At 39.6% G+C, this 14,309-nt stretch overlaps 1 pseudogene; it reads left to right on the forward strand.

The window, feature by feature from the left end:
• The first annotated feature begins 5,535 nt into the window (after positions 1-5,535).
• On the forward strand, positions 5,536-7,284 carry LOC113219238 (annotated as a pseudogene).
• The last annotated feature ends 7,025 nt before the right edge of the window (positions 7,285-14,309 follow it).

A 14,309-nucleotide genomic window follows, 5' to 3' on the forward strand; every position in this document is an offset into this window, starting at 1 on the left:
AAAAGTTGATATATTTTTACGTATATAAAGCAAAATTTATTATTCTTAAAGTTTAAAAATTATTATTTTTAAAATTTATAAAATTTATAAAATTATGCAATAAGATATTTAAAAATAAATATAAATGTGGGAAAAATTTCTGTACAAGAATAAAATTGTATTAATAACAATCGTTAACAATTTTTTTTACTAAACTAAAGTACTAACAAATTTTACTTATATAAGTAACTTAGATATAACTTATATAAATAATTGACATTTATATGGAATTAAGTAACACACGAATGATATACATTGTATTAATAATAAATTTAAATTTGAACTATTTAATAGTTTTTATGAAGAAAATAAATATTTAAATATTAATATTTTCCTCTGCGATATGTTTAGGAACGAAAAAATTACGTAAGTAAAATTAGATAAAATTAAAATCACGATTTATAATTATATGTTATAGATATATATATATATATATAAAATATATATATATATAAATATTAATATTTTCCTCTGCGATATGTTTAGGAACGAAAAAATTACGTAAGTAAAATTAGATAAAATTAAAATCACGATTTATAATTATATGTTATAGATATATATATATATATATATATATATATATATATATATACACTGTAATGATTTAATAAATATCCCAGAAAATTATTTAATTATAATTTTTACGATAAATCTTTATTTCTATAAAAAATATTTATTTTCACTATTACTACATTATTGTATTATTTATTAAAGAAATCAAAAATATTTCATTATTTATTATTTCATTATTCAATTTTTTAAAATATTTTCCAAAATTACAAAAATCAAAAACTTAGTTAAAAAAGGATATAATAATTGTAAATAAATTGCAAAATAAATAAAAAATATCCAACTTGTTTAGCCAAGAAAAAAAAAAGTTATTTTATTCCTTTTAGAATTCTTAAAAATGAAACACATCTTTAAATATAATTTAAAATTGAAAAAAAAAATATAATTGTACAAATGTTTTGAAATTGACTTTAATTTTTCTTTGTTCTTTTTATTCTGGAACTAAGTAATTATCGATTAATTATCAACAATAGTTAAATAGATAATTAGGAATATAACAATGCGAATAAATATATATATATATTATACGTATTATATAAATATTTCATTAATTATCATATTGTGTTATAATAATAAATATAGAAAAATTTCTAAACCATAGACGCATTTAATCTTTATATATTACTTATTCAGTCTTTATATTACAAAAACTTGTTTATTATAATATTTAATTCATTTCCTTCATTTCTTATTAATTTAACAAACTCTTGAATACATTAAAGTAGTTGCAACTAGTTTAAAAAAAAAAAAATCTATAATTTTTTTAAGGATTATTCAAGCAATTCATTTCAAGTTCGTTATAATAAAAAAATTAAAATTTTCATCCGTAATTATATCGATATTAATGGTAAAATCAATTTTTATATCAATTTTCAATCTTATTACATACTATAAATTTATGTGTGATTTTTTAATAATGTATTGCTCACATAAAATAACAAATTCATGTAAATATACATTAAATGTCTAATTGTACTATTAAATGTTTAATCATTAATCGATGATAAATATATAATTAATTTGCCTTCATTTCCGTTTAATAAGCGAATAAAAATTGTTATTTTGTATCGAAATAAAGTATTCTAATAAAGTTAGAAATATCATATAATTATTATTAATTACATAAATTATGCACATAAATTAATTTTCATTTATGTATTATATATCCGATTTTTTTCGCATTCTTATCATTCTTCGTTTTTCTTTCTATATACAAAATTTGTCAAAAATTTACGCGAAATAAAAAAAAAACCTGAATTCCTTCCACTATCGGCAATTATATATCTTGTTCTTTCAAAAGATCGTTTCGAATTTCGAAAGATATTATATATGTTCATTATTGCTATAAAAAGATTGTTTCGAAGTAAAACCCATCATTTTTAATTACGTATTTGCATTAAATACGTATCTTGTATGATACATAAAATTCATATTTTTTTCTTTCATTCGTCTTTCCGTTCTCGTCTCATCCATGATGTTTTTCCTTATCCTCTACCTTTATATTAAAAATAAAAAAGAAAATGTCGACCTTTTTATCTTTTATTTTTCAATTATCCTTCGTATCATTGAAACAATTCCTTTTTCAATCCCAACGAGCAATGAAAGATCCCATTCTCAAAGTTCTTGAGAGAGAAATATATACACGCCCTTGAAATTAACTTCCGAGAAGCAAATGAAAAGGCGGAAGCAACGAAAAAAAAGGAAAAAAAAAAGAACTTACATGGCAAACTAGAAAATTTAAATAATGATCTCAAGAATTCCGCTGAACGAGTAGGGTTAGCTACGAGGAGGGCATCTCGGCTAACTTATTCTTCGTTCTTGTCCACGATGAACATTGACGCGCAGTCTTTGAGCTGGTGCGCTCAGTAAATAGTCGCTTCGATACATCACCGCTATCATCGATCTCGAATTGAGCAATGATTTATATTTAAAGATTATCTTGGAAAATCATTCTAAATTTAATTTCGTGTTTAATTGTGCAATAAGTTTCAAACATTACAAATGTTACTCGAGTTTTAATTTCGGTAAGTGAATCAATCAATCATGCCATTATATCCTATTTCTTTCGAAACTTTTTTTTTTCAAGATTAGATACGTTACAAATGTAAACATATTAGAAATACTGACTTTGTGTACTTAGCCGTGATAATGACATTCAAACAAACAATTAACAAAGATTTAATAATATAAATCTTACCTAACCGCAATAATTCTTTCATAAAAAATGAATTTGAAGTATCCAAGTATAATGTACGTATAATGTACGTATATTAAAGTACGTATATATATATACACCTATTTCTTAGATCTGAAATAGATATTTATTCAAAAGTCAATAAACTTTCGAGATCATAAATCAATAAATCGCGTAATGAACAATTTTTTTGCATCATTATGTTAAATTTATGATTAAGTGACATCTTAAAAAAAAAAAGAAAAAAAAATGGTAGAATTGCAATAATTTTAGACGAAGTAGAATCAAGATTGAATCGAAGAAGAAGAAGAAAAAAAAATAGTGAAAATATATTTCGAAGAAGAAAAAATGGAAAAAAATAAATATTATTGTATCTATTTATATCTATTTTATCTATTATATCTATTATATCTATTTTATCATTTTTTTTTTTTTTTTAAGATATCACTTAATCATAAATTTAACGTAATGATACAAAAAAAAAATGTTCGTATGTGTCACAGTGAAATAATTTCTAATTGAAATTCAAATAGCCTTGAAATTGTTTTTATGTAAAGTAGATATTACATTTCATTTTCACTTTTTTATTCATTTCTTAAATAAATTCGCTCAGAAGATTCGCTAAAATCTACATTTAGATACGTTAGTAGATTTTTTTTCTTCTTCCTTTCTTTTTTCAGAAAATTATTTTCCCTACGCTGTCACTTTCTTTATAAATATTTTCCTTCTTCATTCCGTTTATCATTTATTTATGTTACGCATTTATTTATTGCACGTATTAATTTCAAGTACACACCACATAATTGTATAATTTGAATTATAATTTTAGAAGAATTCTTTCTCCGTCGTCGTTCATCGTCGTTTTTCTTTCTTTTCTTTTTTTTTTGTTTTTTTTTTCTTTTTCGTTTTTTCCATATTGTTTTCAAATAATTATTGCATAAAAATCAAAAGGAGGAAGAATGGAATTTTCTCGAGGCGCATTTAAAATGAAATTCTTCATTATCTATATTATAAATAGATATCCGGTTTTAAAGAAATCAGTTAAATTGCGCAAATTGCCAAAGGTACGTTAATAATTTATTCCTCTATTTTAATTCAATCGATATCGACCGATAATTTTTACTAAGAATTTCTTAAAGAGATTGATAATAATAACTGTACAAGGTAGATTAACATTCGCAGGTAATAAAAAATATAAAAGATATATATATATATATACAATAATTGGCTGATGTTAATGTTAGACATTATTCAAGGATACACGTTGTATAGATACGTATAAACATTGAAGAAACAAATTTGAACAAAAATGTATAAGATCGAGACAAAAATTTCTACATGTGGCCAAATTATAAATTTAAATTAACCGTAAATTAATCGTCGAGCGATCGATTCTTTCTCGCTTTCACGAGGGGAAATTTTCTCGCAACAATTTTAACGTTACAACTTAATTATAATGGATGGAAGATAAAATTCAGAAGGTTACTGAATGATCAATATTTTCTTTCATTTATCATCATCGTTATTATTATTATTATTATTATTAGTAACAGATCTATAAAAAAAATCGCGCAGATAATTTAACAGAGAGAAGAAATATACAAAATAAAAGAGTTGGTTCGAGAGTCGAAGAGTTGAATAAATAAAGTCGAATTTTTTTCTCATAATGATAAATCCGTCTCGAAGAATTTAATAAGGCTCGTGTATCATATAAATCGTCGAATGTTAGATCGTAGACGTGAAACTTGAAATTCAAAAAAAAAAAAAAAAATTCAAATTCTGAGACTACCTACGGCAAATCTTTTATTTCGTCATTATGAAATTATGCGAATGATATTTCACAATTATAATAAATTGGCTAATATAATTTGAAAAAAACATGTATTTCTAATTCCCATTTCTAAATCTATTTTATATATAATAGCATAACTATATATAATAGCATATAAGAGCGTATATAATATAATTTTATAGCAGTTTCGAAGCAAATATTCAAATTATTATTATAATTTTAGATATAGACAAATTTTTGAGCCACTATCGGAACATATTGATTCAACAATTGAACGAGCATAAATACGTATATAATAAAATGGGTATGGAGATAAAGATTGCAACGTCGACGATGACTGGACGTGAGAACAGGAAAATCATGATAAATGCAATAAATTATTTATTTCTTCTTATTTCGTCGTTACTAAATAGTTATAATATGTACATATATATGTATAATAAATCTATATAATTAATGTTATCTCGTTACACGGTTATTTACGACGAGATAACAAGGATAATAATGATTGAAAACAATTTTCTGTTAAAAAATTATATTTTATATATATATATATATATAAACATTGAAACGAAACATTTTTTTGTTACAGATTCAGATTGGAGAGCAAAAGGTGCAATGAAGAAAACGGCGATGAACCGGTTCTCTTGGGATGATAACCGGAACAATAATAAAAGGGGATCAAGGAAATAAATTTCGAACGAGTGAGATCGTTTAAAAAATATTAATGTCTCGCGGAATATTCCTTCTATTAATCCAAATTTAAAGAAGAATATATCCGATCGAACAGAAAGAAAAATCGGAGAGGAGATTGCAAAAAATGATGATCTTGGAAATATCTTAGAAGAATCGCGATCGAAGAAGAGAAAGATTCTTAAAATCGAATGATGCTCACCGGTTTCTCGCGCGTATTCCACGATTATTATTCGAAATAAAGCAAGTCGCTCGAGTCGGATACGGGGCGATCGAGACGAACTCGGCTTCGATCTCGTTTGCTCTCGGAAGCTCGTTCGCGTAATATATTCCGTTTGAAAAAGGGACGAGATAAGAAGCGATAGATAGACTTGTCACTCGAGAGAAAAACAAAGCTCGTCTGGCCTCGCCTCGTTTGTAGTAATAGTTGAAGAAAAAAAAAAAAAAAAAGCGAACGATGAGTCAGAGAAGCGTGTTGCCAGGCCTGGCAAGTATCGACGCGATAGATATCGAGTTCAACGACATCGCGTACGAGGTTGACGGTGGTTTATGGGGAGGCGAGCGGAAGAAAATTTTGAGAAAGATCGACGGCCGATTCAGGAACGGGCAATTGTCGGCCATAATGGGCCCCTCCGGATCGGGAAATCGAGCCTGTTGAACGCGTGACGGGTTTCAAGAGGTGTTGCACTGGCCGGATCAGATACATCGGGGCAGGAGCGAAAAGACAAGGAAGGTTGCAGTGTTGTTACATTCAACAGGACGATCAATTTATCCCCTGTTCACGGTTTCGGAAACGATGTGGATAGCGAGCAGCCTGAAAATCGGCAACGATCTCAACGAAAAGTCCAAGAGGATATTGATCGAGGAGATATTGCACGATCTAGATCTGAGCAAATCGAAGGACACGAGGTGCGGGAGTTTGAGCGGTGGGCAAAAGAAGAGGCTGAGCATCGCGTTGGAGTTGATCGACAATCCGCCGATCATGTTTCTCGACGAGCCGACCACAGGCCTCGACTCCCAGTCCTGCAACCAATGCATCAGATTGTTACGAGATCTGGCGAGAACCGGGAGAACCATCGTTTGCACCATCCACCAGCCAAGCGCCGTTATATACGAGATGTTCGACTACGTCTACCTTTTGGTGGATGGGAGATGCTTGTACAGAGGGGCTACGAGGGACACGATTCCCTATTTCGCGAGCGTTGGCCTCCATTGTCCCAAATACCACAATCCGGCCGATTTCATGATCGAGGTTGTGTCCAAGGAATACGGCAATTTCAACGATCAATTGATCGAGTTGGCAGCGAGGAGAAAGGACGAGTATTGGCAAACGACGGATTCGCTCGCAATCTCGAGGAAGGAGGAGGTGGAGGAGAAAGGGGGATGGGGGAAGGATTCGACGGAAAAAGTCGCGTCGAATCGGCCACCCTCGGAATTCGAGAAACTCTTCGTTCTGATGAATCGTTACATGACCCATTTGTTCAGGGATTGGACCAACATTTATTTGAAATTGGGCCTTCACTTCTTGATGGGCGTGTTGCTCGGTTTGCTGTACTGCGGGGCAGGCCAGGACGGGAGCAGAAGTATCAACAACGTGGGCATGGTCCAAGTAGTTGTCATTTATCTGTGTTACACGAGCATGATGCCTGCCGTGTTGCTATTCCCGTTGGAGATGCCCGTGCTGAAGAAGGAAAGATTCAACAATTGGTACAAGTTGAAGACTTATTACTTCGCCTCGTTCATGTGCACCCTGCCCATACAAATAATATTCTCCGTCGTCTACGCTCTGCCCATTTATTTTATAAGCCAGCAACCGCTCGACGTAAACAGATTCCTCATGTTCTTGATACCGGCAATTTTGATCACCCTGATATCGGAAAGCGTCGGCCTCGTCATAGGCTCCGTCCTAAATCCCGTGAACGGCACATTTTTAGGCGCCATTCTGGCGTGCAGTATGCTAGCCTTCTCTCTACCGAAATATACGTGTCACGTATAATCGTAGATAAAAAAAAAAGGAACGAAAAAAAATTCCCTCTTTCGGGACGGAAGCGCGAAAAACGGATAAAGATGTTCTCGGTAGTTGTATCTAGTGTGCGTGGAAGAGAAAGAGAGAGAGAGAATAAAAATTTCACAGAAGAATGTGGGAAGGATGGAACGGTTCGTCGGGTAATTCTCGTATTTTCTTTTTCGGAATTTACGTTTTCTTCGACTCGTGTAGAACAAGGTCCCGATGGGTTCCCATGGCGGAAGGGAATAAGGCCGGCCATAAAGGAAATACCCGTAGATGGAATAGGCATGTTCTGACACAGGACGACTTCCGGTTCTGCCATTTCGAACATCCGCGACCGATAGAAATTGAGACAACCTGTCTTCTCTTCCTCTCCCTCTCTCCCTCTTCTTCGACCACGTGTTCCGTCAACTTTTTTCTCTTCTTCTTCTTCCTTTTTTTCGCATAATTTCGAAGGGAGAATTAAGGGAGGACAGACGAGATGACGAAAGAAAAGGGGAGGGGAGGGAGATGGGATTGGCGACCGAGCCATATCGAACTTTACACTCGTCGAAACGAAACGAAACGAAACGAAAGCTATTCGGTATCTGCGGCGCGCGTTCCGCGGCTCTGATTTCGCGGAATCGCTTTTATCGTATCGTAGAAAGAGGCTAAGCGTGGTGGTGAGAAGCGGCGGGGGAAGGGAGGGAGGGAGGGAGGGGGTCAGGTTTTGCAAAACGCGATACAATGCCATCTAATATTTGAGATTTCATTAGTGGACGTTATTCTATCCGACATCCGATAGGTTGTTGTGCTGACGCTGAAAGAAAAACTTTACAAATCGCTCTTGTTTTACGTCTTACGAATATCGGGTGTCTCTCCGACTCGCCGCAAGAAGAAGAAGAAGAAGAAGAAGAAGAAACACTTTTCTCGCGAAAGAAAGAAAAAAAAAGGAATTCGAAATCGTCGAACCTTCCTTCTTCTGGGACGGATGACTAAAACCTTGATCTCGTAAGTAAATTTCCCTCGAGTTTGTAGCTCCTTAAACAAAGGAGCCCGTTTTCGCCTCGACAAAGATACGTACGGTAAACACGACGAGAGGTCTGGAGAGAAAGAGAAGAATAAAGAGAGCGAGAGAGAGAGAGATAGGAAGAGGTAAAATTGATCGCGACGAGTAAATCTTGGCGATAGATAAGAGGGAGAAGGAGGAGGAGATGAAGGCGAAAATCGGGGACGGATCGAAATCCTTGCCCGATTTTAATTGGCACCCACTAATTGGTAATTATCAGGCGTACCCACTCGTGGAAACGGGTGACGTAAGAGGCTTAAGGCCGTTTACACGGGATGGAGGATCCGGTGGCAAACGGTACCAATACGAGCGGGCCGGCCGTAAGGTGTACGCCGTTTACAACGTTCCAACACACTGCGCGCAGGTGTGCATATGTAATTCCGAATGGATGCTAGCTCGGCTAGCAGCACGGCGAAGCACGTGAAAAGAGGGCTAGAGACGACGATCCACGCCGTCGTCTCTACATTATTTATTAGGCGTATCGCCGTCCTCGCGTATATAGTTAGAGCCGAGACAAACGGCTGCATAATCAACAATTAGTCGGTTGATACGGGCTACGTGGCTCGGTTTTTAACCGTGCTCGAGGGCTCCATTATATTATCCCTTCCTTCGTAAGAGAAATCGTAAATTCGATTCTTGCGCTTCGTCTTCGTTTCCTCGAGGGAAGGGGAAGAGGGAGGAGAGGAGGAGGATTTTTGTTTCCGAGTTGCCGGCGAGTTTATCTCGAGCCCAAGTTACACACCTCGGTATCCACCTCGCCCGCTGTACGATCACTTGCCGGTAGATTACGCTTAAACCTAGGTTATACAGTGTCTGGATGGTCCTCGAGAGCGTTACGGAGTTACGAGTTACGAGGTTGCACACCGCCGAGCACGCAGAATCCGATTGTCCCCTCCTCCTCGTATATAAAGCTGTATTATACATCCATTGTGCGTGGCCATTGTCAAAATTACCGGGGCAGATCTTCGGTCTTCAGTATCTAGGGTGACGGGGAAATCGAAACGCTACGCGGAGGAATTCCGTACCGATACCACTGCGACGATGGATCCGAATCTAGGATCCCGGATCTGGGTTACAATCAGCTTAACTCACAGCCGGCCGAGGCTGGCCCAACTTTCGTTCGGATGCTAAATCAGTGCTCGCTTGGCACGAAAATACCGTTCATCGTTCCGCCCCGATCAATTTCCCGCGAAAATCTCTCCCATCAACCGTCCTTTTCGCGCCAATAATAAAAAAGAAAATATATATATCAAAGTATGATCGAGTGAAGACGATCAGAGTATCGTGTATATATATATATATATCTCTTTTCTCCCTCGATTCCTGGCCGATCGACTCACTCGATCAGAATGCGATTCAAACCCATGTAAAGTCAGTCTCCCTTCCTCCTCGAAAGGATGGACAGAACGAAGCGAATAACCCCCTCCTTCTCCTCGTCGTCGTCCGATCGGTGGAATCGAGCAAACGCGAGCGTTTCTCCTCTCTTCGAAAAGGTCGACTCATTCCTCGAGAATGTGATTTAAGTCTGCATAAAAGACGACGGGCCGCGCAGAATTACAAGCGGCATGCAGTTCCGCTCGCGTATATATATATGTGTGTATATATATATATATATATATATGTACGAGGAAAAACTTTTCCTCTCTCGTGGCCGCACGCGCGGAATACCCAACGATCGCCTCTCTCCACCGTTTCTCTCCAACCGAGACACGACTTTTTCCACGAAAATAAAGCGATTCTTCGGTCCTTCGCGGTCCATCCTCTTCCCTATTTAACTTTTCCCCTTTGCCCGACCTCCTGCACGAAAATTTATTCTCGGCCCGCAGAAAAAGGGAGGGCGGGAGAGAAAAGAATTGCCTCGATTCTTTTCTCGATCGAAGAAACGCAATCTTCGCGACGGAAAATCGCCGATCGGCAAAAAAAGAAGAGGAGGGAGGGGGGAAAAAAGATCATTAATTTCCGAGCGATTTCGAGGGAACGCGAGGTCAGGCAACATTTTCACCGGGCGAACGCGCGCCTTTTTCTCCGTTCGTGGAAAAAAAGGTTTCGTAATTGCAATTGCGGCGCAACAAGTGAGGCGAGTACAAGTTCGTTCCCGGCTGAGACGCTTCCGTTCAAGGCCTCTTCTTTCTCCTCGCCTCCAATAAGAAGAAAAAAGAAAGAAAGAAAGAAATACACGAATATCCTCCGAGAAATCGGATTCGTTCTCGATTGAAGCTCGCTCGACAGAAAGGCTTTTAGTTTTCCCTACGAAAAATTCGTACGATAATTAACGAATGGCTCCGATCACCGATTTATTTTTTTCTTTTCCTTTAGAGACAGATGGCGTTGGCGGGCGAAACAATTGGCGCGAAGGAAAAGCCGGTCGATATTTCAACGACTCGAAGCGGGAAACAATCGAGAGATGCCGATACCGATTAGAGAGCAGCGCGCGGTTGCAACGCCGCGAGCCGAGGATAGAAAGGCAAAAGAGACGGGCGAGCGAGAGACTCCGCCGTGTCGTCGTGTCCTGTGCGTCGTGTGGGACGTGCACCACGCCCGATCCGGAATATTTCGTTCCAGTCTCCCTCTTTCTCTCTCTCGTAATTATCATTACCGCAATCAAGCTCGGGACGAGATTCATCGAGATATGGCTTTCTCTTTTTCCGACGAATCGCGAGAGGAGGAAAGATCGAGTAGCTATCTTTGGAGTTATAAATCTGATTGGAGGCGAGAACGGAGGCAGGTCGACGAAGCCGCTTTAACGATCCCGTCGACTAATTAAATGTAATTGTCGAGCGAGTTCGAGCACCGCTCGAGTACCGCTCTTATTTATTTATTTATCCCGGCCGAAGGAGGGGATACACCTGCACGACACGAACACGACTACCATTGATCGTCGATTAATCTCAAACTCTCGTCCATTTTTCTTTCTTCTCTCCTCCCTCGTGTCCAATTCCTTCGCGATTCTTCGAAGAGTGGAAAGGGGGAGGAGATTCTTGAAATTCCAACGAGCGATTTTTTCGAGGATGGGAGAGACACGGAGGCGGGCGACGTCCCCTCGCGCGCGTTTCGTATTCAAGCGTGACTACCGCCTAATACGTGCCACCACGGCACATACTAATTAGCTGGCCGTGCGAAACGCGTCGTGAATACGACTCCGCTGACGGACCGACGTTAGATACGAGCCGCGGCTCAACCCCGCTCCTGCCGCGAGATCCGGCTCGAAATTCTTTTCGGCCAGCTGGCTACGCGACGCGAGAGGAAAAAGAAAAAAGGAAATTCCAATATCTGGACTCGAAACTTGGAGGAAGAAGAAGAAGAAGAGGAAAGGAAAAGAAAAAATCCTCTCCTCTCGAATCTCTCCCTCCCCTTCCTTTCTTGTTCCCTGTTCGAGCAAGTGCACGGTAGAACGAGGTACGTGTGGCACGATGCAATAAAAGGTTGGAGTCGGGTCCAAGTCACGTAGGTACGAGTGCTAAACCGGTCTACGCAGTCTGGGACTAATCGGCCGGTGCTGGCTGCCCAACTGTCGTGCCCCTCCTCTCCTCGCGCCGAAGAAAGGAGAACTGCAAAACTGTTCTCACGCGAAAACCGTGAATTCTTTTACCGATCGAGGATAGTAACCGATAATAGTCCGCGCAATAGTTGAAAACGAACTGTTGCTCCGTTAAAGGAGTTGTTTTTACCCCGCTCTCCTGTCCACCATACTGATTCCAATAGCCGGGGGACGAGGAGGCGGTCGCGGCGGTTGCAACACGGGCCGCTTCGCGCCGGCCAACTCCAAGTCGTTGGGGACCGTGGTCGGTTGAAATCGATCGCCATTGCGTCGCAACTCCGATCGATTCAGCGGTTGGTTCTCGTTGTTGTCGTTGTATGCGCGTCAAAGAAGAATTGGAGGTGGATCGTAGTCGGAATAAATCGTAGACGGGTCGAAGAAGCGGGGCCGATGATCCATCGTCGCTTCTTCTCGTCCGAGTTCGCTGCGACCCGATTTCACCGTGCACGCGCTTGCGACGAGGGTTAGTATCGATCCAAAAGTCGATCGAATTCCGTTCCCCCATCGTTTCGATTAACTCTTCTTCTTCTCTTCGAAGGAGGGATGTTTTAGACGGATGATCTATTCACGCGTCTTCTATCCATCTCCCGAGTATCCATCTTTCTCTGTTTCGATCCGCTCTATGGATCGAATCGACGATCCTTCGATCGATCTCCTTCACCAATTCGAGGCTAATCGTCATCCTCGCTTCTTCCTTCCTTCATTCGTTCCATTTCAACGTGCTTCAATCCAATCTTCTCCTTTTCTCGAGTCAAAACGAATGGAGATCAGAGAAAATCGTGCAAAATCGGATGAATCGAAGAAGAACGAGGCATCGTCTAAAGAGGAAGCCTCTCCTCCACTCCTCGCGTTGCGAGCACTGACGATCATCGATGAATAGGACGAGGAAGGAAAGTTTGGAAAGAGTCGAAAGAAGAGAGATCGCGAATGCCTTAAACGCGGTCGCCGACTATTTTTGAACAATGCGTTTACACTCACGCACTTCGCACACCACAGCCTCGCACTTTTTATCCCATCCGAATCGAGAACGCGAATCTCAATTATCCTTAACGCGTTACATTTCTCTCTCTCCTTCGTCCCTTCCGATCGAGAGATCGATCGCGTACGATTCCGTATCACCTTCTTCTCCGAGTATACGTAATAAAACCGTGGCACGAGCACGAGATATCGAGATACGCGATCGAGAGGAGGATTAGAAGGGTAAAGAAACGACGGCTAGGCTAAGGCTAGGCTAGGCTGACTGGCTGTCAGCCAGTGGAGAGACGACGACGACGACTGGTTTTTGTTACTCGTACGTAAGCTCGTACGCGCACACACGGAGCCTGGGTCCAGCGGTACCCCTCTCTCTCTCTCTCTGTCCGCCGCGATGGCGGACACCGCCACTGCACTCGGTGTGCACGTACAGCAGCAGCTCGTGCGCGGCCCTACAACTCTCCTTTACTTCCAATCCCCCTCTCCTTCGTCCCGCTCTGCTTCTCCGCTGTGTTCCCCGCAGTTTCTCGGAGAACTCGGTCCGTTCCAACGATAATTCGATAACAATTTTATCGTCATCCAGCCCTCGCAGCTTCTTCTTCCCCCGAGTTGAAAGAAAAAAAAAAGAAAAGAAACGATACACCATTCGTTTGATGAATTAGATTAGATTGAACGAAACGTTTTCCTTTTTTTTTCACTTCGATATCTAGGCGCGAGCCAATTTCCTGGAACGAGGGATGGACTCGCTTGCAATTCTCTCTCCTCCTCAGCGTGAAAGGGACGAAAAGAGGAAAGGAGGACTGAGATCCACGGAGATTTTTCTCCCTGGCCGCGGTTTGGCCATCGTCAAAAACAGAAGTGTATATTGATTCATGGGGGGCGGGCGTTGTTTACCGCTGATGAGAACGTATCTTGCACCCTCCCCTCTCTCTGGACATCAATCGGCCGATATCTTAATCTCTCTCTCTCTACCAGTTTTGGTTTTCGTTTTTTCCTTTCCTTCTTTTTTACCAGAGGTCGAGTACCTCTGCGTCGTCTCCTCCTCTCCTCCTTTTCCTCTGGAGGAGAAAAGAGAGTCGAAGATGCGGGGCGACCACTCGCTCGCCGTCATATTCCTGTTACCTTCGAGGAATGGAAGCCAGGCCGAGGCGGTTAAATACGCGCGTACGCGATACTACTCTCGGTTGGAAAGTTCTCGCGTGCATCGGTGCATCTCGCGGTTGAGCGTGGCGGCGGCGCGCGGTGGCGCGCTCCACGGAGCTACAGAAATAGTTCCATCCAGCGGAGGGGAGGAAGGAGAGTAGAGGAGGAGGAGGAAGAGAGTAGAAAGAGAGGAAGGAGAGAAAATACGAGCGGGAGTTACGAGTTACGGCGGAAAACGGTGGATTATGTGTGTTTAACCGGGCCCCCCTCCCGCTCCCCAAAGGCCGGAGTTATGTTTGAGCACGAAAAGTA

This window comes from Apis mellifera, linkage group LG14 (genome assembly GCF_003254395.2).
Source record: "Apis mellifera strain DH4 linkage group LG14, Amel_HAv3.1, whole genome shotgun sequence".
In the NCBI taxonomy this organism is placed as follows: Eukaryota; Metazoa; Arthropoda; class Insecta; order Hymenoptera; family Apidae; genus Apis; species Apis mellifera.